Here is a 7,365-nt window from a genome sequence, read left to right as displayed (position 1 = left end):
TTTTTTGTCTTTTTGCCATTTCTTTGGGCTGCTCCCATGGCATATGGAGGTTCCCAGGCTAGGTGTCTAATCAGAGCTGTAGCCACCGGCCTACGCCAGAGCCACAGCAACACGGGATCTGAGCCGCGTCTGCAACCTACACCACAGCTCACGCACAGCAATGCTGGATCCTTAACCCACTGAGCAAGGGCAGGGACCAAACCCGCAACCTCATGGTTCCTAGTCAGATTCGTTAACCACTGCGCCACAATGGGAACGCCTTTTTTTTTTTTTCATATTCTCCTATTTTAGTGCAAGTCATTACTTAGTGCAAATGGCATTATTCGCAGTAATATTCCATGTGTATATGTACCACATCTTCTTTATCCAATCCTCTGTGATGGATATTTAGATTGCTTCCATGTCTTTGCTATTGTTAGTAGTACTACAATGAACACTGGGGTGCATGTATCTTTTCAAATTATGGTTTTTTCTTGATATATACCCAGAAATGTGATTGCTGGATCATATGGTAGTTCTATATTTAGTTTTTAAGGAACATCCATGCTGTTCTCCATAGCCCCTGCACAAGCTTACACTTCTGCCAACAGCATAGGAGGGTTCCCTTTTCTCCACACTAATTGTTTGTAGACTTTTTGATGATGGCCATTCTGACTGACATGAGGTGATATCTTGTTGTGGTTTTGCGTATATTGAAAAATCTTTGCATCCCCAGGATAAATCCCACTTGATCATGGTATATGATCCTTTTAATGTGTTGTTGGATTCTGTTTGCTTATAATTTGTTGAGGAATTTTGCATCTATGTTCTTCAATGATATTCACCTGTAGTTTTCTCTCTCTCTCTTTTTTTTTTTTTTGTGGTATCTTTGTCTGGTTTTGGTATCAGGGTAATGGTGGCCTCATGGAATGAGTTTGGAAAATAAACTCAAAATTAATTAAAGACCTAAATTGAAGCCTGGATACTATAAAACTCCTAGAGGAAAACATAGGCAAAACACTCTTTGACATAAATGGCAGCAATATCTTTTTTGACCCAGCTCCTAGGGTAATGAAAATAAAAACAGAAATAAACAAATGGGACCTAATGAAGCTTAAAAGCTTTTGCACAGCAAAGGAAACCATTAACAAAATGAAAAGAGATCCCACAGAATGGAAGAAAATCTTTGCAAATGAAGCAACCAACAAGGGATTAAGCTCCAAAAATACACAAACATCTCATTGAGCTTTTTAATCACAAAATAAACAACCTAATTTAGAAGTGGTCATAAGATCTAAACACATTTCTCCAAAGAATCCAGACAGATGGCCAAAAAGCACATGAAAAGATGCTCAAAATCCCTAGTTATTAGAGAAATGCAAATGCAAAAATGTTCCTTCCTTTGCAATTCTTTGGAAGAGAATCAGAAGGATAGGTGTTAGCTCTTCTCCAAATATTTGATAGAATTTGCCTGTGAAACCACTAGGTCCTGGACTTTTTTTTAATCACATTTTCAATTTCAGTAGTTGTGATTGGCCTACTCATATTTTCTGCTTTGTTCTGGTTCAGTCTTGAAAGGTTGCACCTATCTAAGAATTTGTCCATTTCTTCTAGATTGTCCACTTTATTGGCGTATAGTTGCTTACACTTGTCTCTTATGATCCTTTGTATTTCTGTGTTGTAATTTCTCCTTTTTCATTTCTAATTCTAATGATTTGAGCCCTCTTCCTTCTGATGATTCTGGCTAAGGGTTTACTAATTTCGTTTATCTTTTCAAAGAACCCAGTTTTAGTTTCATTGATTTTTCTGTTGTTTCCTTCATGTCTATTTCATTTATTTCATCTCTGATCTTTATGATTTCTTTCCTTCTACTAATTTTGGGTTTTGTTTGTTTGTTCTTCTTTCTCTAGTTGTTTTAGCTCTAAGGTTAGGTTGTTTATTTCAGATTATTCCTGTTTCCTGAGGTGAGATTTCTTTGCTATAAAATTTCCTCTCAGAACTACTTTTGCTGTGTCCCACAGGTTTTGGATCATTGTATCGTTGTTGTTATTTGTCTCCAGGTATTTTTTGATTTCCTCTTTGATTTCTTCAGTTATCCATTGGTTGTTTAGTAGCGTATTGCTTAATTCCCACATGTTTGTATTTTGTGTGTGCATGTGTGTGTGTGTGTGTGTGTGTGTTTTCCCTGTGGTTGATTTTTAGTCTCATAGTCTTGTGGTCAGAAGAAATGCTTGCTATCATTTCAGTTTCTTAAATTTACTGAGGCTTGATTTATGGCCCAAGATATGATCTATCCTGGAGAATGTTCCATGTGCACTTGAGAAGAAAGCGTATTCTGCTGCTTTTGGGTGGAATGTTCTATAGATATCAATTAAATTTGTCTGGTCTATCATTGACTACACAAAGGTAGTATTTGATGTCATTTAAGGCCTGTGTTTCTTCATTGATTTTGTGTTTGGATGATCTGTTCACAGATATAAGTTGGGTGTTAAAGTCCCCCACTAATATTGTATTACTATCTATTTCTTCTTTTATGGCTATTAGCAATTGCCTTATATAATGTGGTGCTCCTATGTTGGGTACATGTATATTTACAATTGTTAAATCTTCTTGAATTGATCCCTCAATCATTAGGTAGTGTCCTTCATTGTCTTTTGTAACATTCTTTATTTTTAACTCTATTTTTCTCACTTCCTTTTTCATTTTCTCTCTCTGTCTCTCTCTGTCTCGCTCTCTCTCTTTTTTGTCTTGTTTGTTTTGTCCTACCCAGTTTCGTGGAAATTTTCTTGCTCTATCAGAATCCTGAGGTCTTTTGCCAGTGTTGCATACATTTTCTGTGTGAATTGTTCTTTATGTAGATGGATTTTTGATGTATTTGTGGGAGTAGGTAAACTTCATGCCCTACTACTTCAACATCTTTGAGTCTCCTCTGAATTTTCAACAAAATGAGGAAAATAAGTTAAAAGGGGAGACTGCATGGATGATACAACATAGAGTAGAATATTTTAATAGTTACTTGGGATTTACAGGAGTGAGAAACAGAATCCAGCACAGAGCATAAGGACAGCTGTGGAAAAGATAATATTTGATGGCTAATGACAATTTCTTTCTTTATTATTTTTGGAGATTTTTTTTAAAAAATCTTTTTTTCTGGAGTTCCCGTCATGGCGCAGTGGTTAATGAATCCTACTAGGAACCATGAGGTTGCGGGTTCGATCCCTGCTCTTGCTCAGTGGGTCAAGGTTCCGGCGTTGCCGTGAGCTGTGGTGTAGGTCGCAGACACGGCTCGGATCCTGCGTTGCTGTGGCTCTGGCGTAGGCTGGCGGCTACAGCTCCAATTCAGCCCCTAGCCTGGGAACCTCCATATGCTGCAGGAGCGGCCCAAGAAATGGCAAAAAGACAAAAAAAAAAAAATCTTTTTTTCTGATTATGAAAAATACTGTAGAGAATTTATAAAGTATACAAAAGTATTTAGTATAAATATGAATTATCTCACCCAATGTTAGATAATATTAACATTTGAAGTATTTATTTAAGCCTTTTGGCATATATTTATGGTTTTATTTTACAAACATAGTAATGCAACAAACCACTTGACATTACACTTTTAATGAATTTTTATATCTTGCTATTGTTTACCCTAACACATTAAGAGCATTCTCAAATGCCATTAAAGATTATTTGAAACCATAATTTTAATGGCTGCATAATTTATTTAAACTTTTCCTTTTGGAGAGATATTTTTGCTGTTCCAGTTTTTTTTTTTTTTTTTTTTTTTTCTATTGCAAATAACTTGGCCTCTGCCTTTGGTTCTTGACATAAAACTCCTAAACCCCTTGTACATAGGGGTGATAGGAAAATCTTATGTATAATGCCTCTTGATCTGTTGATCTGTGAAATGAAAGACATAGGTCTCGCCTTCCCACCCACCCACCCAAGAAAATAGTGGGACAGGGAAAGGATAACAAGTATACATGTTCCTATTCATAAAGGGGGAAATGGGAGAGACGAAAGAACCACTGGTCTATGACAATTCTGAAATCCAGTTGGCCAGATATGAAAATTTCCTTGATTAACTTTTAAGGCCTACTAACACTTCTGTATATATCTCAGAGAAATGAGTTTTTTTTTTTTAAATTATAACCACCATAACATTTTCACAAAAAGAAAATAATAATTCTTTAATATGGTCTAATATCCAGTGTTTAAAAATATCACCAGTTGTCTCATGAATATCTTTCTACAATATGTTTAAGTCATCATTAAAAAAAAGATTTATAAGTTGCATTTATGGATACATCTAAGTTTTGAAATCTTCAATGCCTTCTCCTGTATTTATTTATCTGCTTATTTAGTTGTCATTTGCTTCCCAACATTGGGATTTTGCTGATTATGTTTGTTGGTGTTGTATGACATCGTTCTCTATCCCCTGAATCTGCTTCCTCTGTCCCCTGCATTTACCATAAACAGATAATGTGCTTCCTTAGATTTAGGCTCAATCTCTTGCAGGTTAATTTCATGGGTGATTGTATCTATTGCATCATATCAAGAGGTTCATAATATCTTATTGTCTCTTTTTGTGATATGAAAATTTATCAGTACGTTCAGGTTATCTTAGCCAGATTCATGTATTATTAAATTCCCCAATTAACTTTTTGCTTAATATTTTTGCTGTCATTGATGATTATAGCTTAAATTCATTCTTACATTGGAAGTTGCAAAATGGTGACGTTTTAAAAGGAAGATTTTTTTTTTTCATTAACCATTTGGTTATCCCGAAATGCCATGCATATGGAAAAGATAAATCCTTGTTTTTTTTTACTTTTATTTACCAATTGGCTAAAATTTTACCGATTTTCAGAATAATGAATTGGTGCCCTAGCAAATTTAAAGGGGATTAATGAGGTCTTTTTAAAAAGCATTACCATTAACTCATGATTTTTCATATATTTGATGTGTTTCATTCCACCACAGTCATTATTCTGATTTAATGAGTAACTGACTCATCCTACTCAAATTTTTTTTTTTTTTTTTTGTCTTTTTGCCATTTCTTGGGCCACTCCCATGGCATATGGAGTTTCCCAGACTAGGGGTCAAATCGAAACTGTAGCAGTTGGCCTACACCACAGCCACAGCAACTCGGGATCCGAGTCAGGTCTGCAACCTACGCCACAGCTCACGGCAACGCTGGATCCTTAACCCATTGAGCAAGGCCAGGCATCGAACCTGCAACTTCACGGTTCCTAGTTGGATTCGTTAACCACTGAGCCACGGCGGGAACTCCCATGCTGTGATCTTGAATGTGACTCTAGAGATCTAAGTCCTGCCAACTGCCTGAATTTAGCTTTCTCAGGCATTTAGGTGAGCTGCTTCATATCCTTCCAATGAATTATTTTGTATTTTTTCATTTTTTATGTCTTTAGTATTTAAGCCAAGGATCCCTACTGATCTAAGAGGAATAGAAATGGGGAGATCAGTTAATGTAAGATGGAGTGCAAAAGCAAGTTCAGAAAAGTGAATGCAGTGTAATATTTATGTAAGTTAAAAGCACAGAATATTTTGACTAAACACTGTAGACTATGAATGGTAGAGCTATAGCATTGATGGATTTAATGGACTGTGGATGATACGTCAAAATCATGGGAGTGCTTGTGTCTTGAACAGTGGGATGAAAAGGAGCAGAGATAGGTAACTGCAATAGCTGAGTTAAAGATGACTTAAAGTGAAGGAGCTGAAAGCAGCTGGCAAAATGATCTATTTGGCCCCTTTTGGACAGGCATGCCCCGTGAGACTAAGGAAAAAGGCAGATGACTCAACTGGACTTGAATAAAGAAATTAATCATAATTGCCAGGAGAAAATGAATTTACTTAGGGCATTTAATAGGATATCTCTGGCCACAGGGTTATTTATTCTAAATCCAGAATTGAGAAAGCATGGTTCCATAGCTATATGGGATATAAAAAAACCTATTGGTGACCTGAGAATTTCAACAGGGATCTCACCTATAATTGTGAGTCAGAGGGTATATTAGTTTGCTAGGGCTGCCATAACAAAACACCACAAACTGGGTTTAAGCAGTTGAAATTTATGTTCTCAGAGTTCTAGAGGCTAAAAGTCCAAGATCAAAGGATCAAGAGATCTGGTTTCTTTTGAGTCCTCTTTCCTTAGCTTTCAGACAGCCACCCTTCGGCTATGTCCTCACATAGTTGTCCCTTTGTATTTTTCATGTTCTAATCTTGTTTTAAAAATACACCAGTCATAATGGATTAGGACCCATCCATATGACTTCATTTTACCTTAATTACCTCTATAGGCCCTATCTTCAAATATACTCACACTGTGAGTATTAGGGATCAGGGGATATAAGAATTTTGAAAGGACGCAATTCAGCTTGCATCAGAGGGCAGGTGTCCAATGCAGGAAGGAAGGACCAGTAGTGCCAAATGAAATTTCCCAGACCTCCGCTTAGTTTGATCACAGACAGTAAGGCTTGATGCTGGTAAGATTTCTGATTCATGTGAATCTGATCCTGAGTGTGAGCTCAAGCTTTATCTGTATTGTTTTTTTTTTTTTTTTGTTTTTTTTTTTAAGAAAAATACAGACTGGAAGCCACTGTGAAGAAATATTGTGGCCATCTAGATGTCTGCTAGATCATTTTCATAATTTTTAAAAAAGTTTCTCAAAATAAAAATAAAACAAGAGGAGTGGGTAAGGACCTGAATAAATGTAGGAACATGGGATAGAGAGGGACAAGGAGGCCTTAAGTTAATGAGACAAGGACTTGTTAGATGACGTGTCTCTAATGCCCTGGCAGTCTCCATGAGCAGACCAAACTGAGAAATCCTTCAAAGTTAGGAAATCAAAGGTAAGAACTAAACACTAACAGTCAACTAGGCTTTAAAGCTTTAAGGTATAGCCAATCAGTAATTTCCTTGCTTTGCCTTTTCTCAATCTCTCTCTAGTTCCTAGAACACTTCTTAAGCACAAGCAGTGGGACTTATCTGTGATGATTTTGTTGTGCCTTAAAAAAATGTGCATTAAACTTTAAAACTTGGGAGTTCCCTTTGTGGCTCAGTGGTTAACGAATCCGACTAGGAACCATGAGGTTGCTGGTTCGATCCCTGGCTTTGCTCAGTGGATTGGGTATCTGGTGTTGCCCTGAGCTGTGGTGTAGGTCACAGATGTGGCTTGGATCTGGCATGGCTGTGGCTGTGGCTGTGGTGTAGACTGGCAGCTGTAGCTCCGATTGGACCCCTAGCCTGGGAACCTCCATGTGCCTCAGGAGCGGCCCTAGAAAGGTCAAAAAGACAAAATAAATAAATAAATAATAAAATAAAATAAAATTAAATTAAATTTAAAACTTGAAGGGAATTCCCATTGTGGCT

The sequence above is a fragment of the Sus scrofa genome, chromosome 16 (genome assembly GCF_054392235.1).
Source record: "Sus scrofa isolate SSC_HxYL_T2T_F1_AM1 chromosome 16, Sscrofa_HxYL_maternal_Yorkshire_Landrace_v2.0, whole genome shotgun sequence".
In the NCBI taxonomy this organism is placed as follows: domain Eukaryota; kingdom Metazoa; phylum Chordata; class Mammalia; order Artiodactyla; family Suidae; genus Sus; species Sus scrofa.
This window is presented reverse-complemented; position numbering follows the sequence as displayed.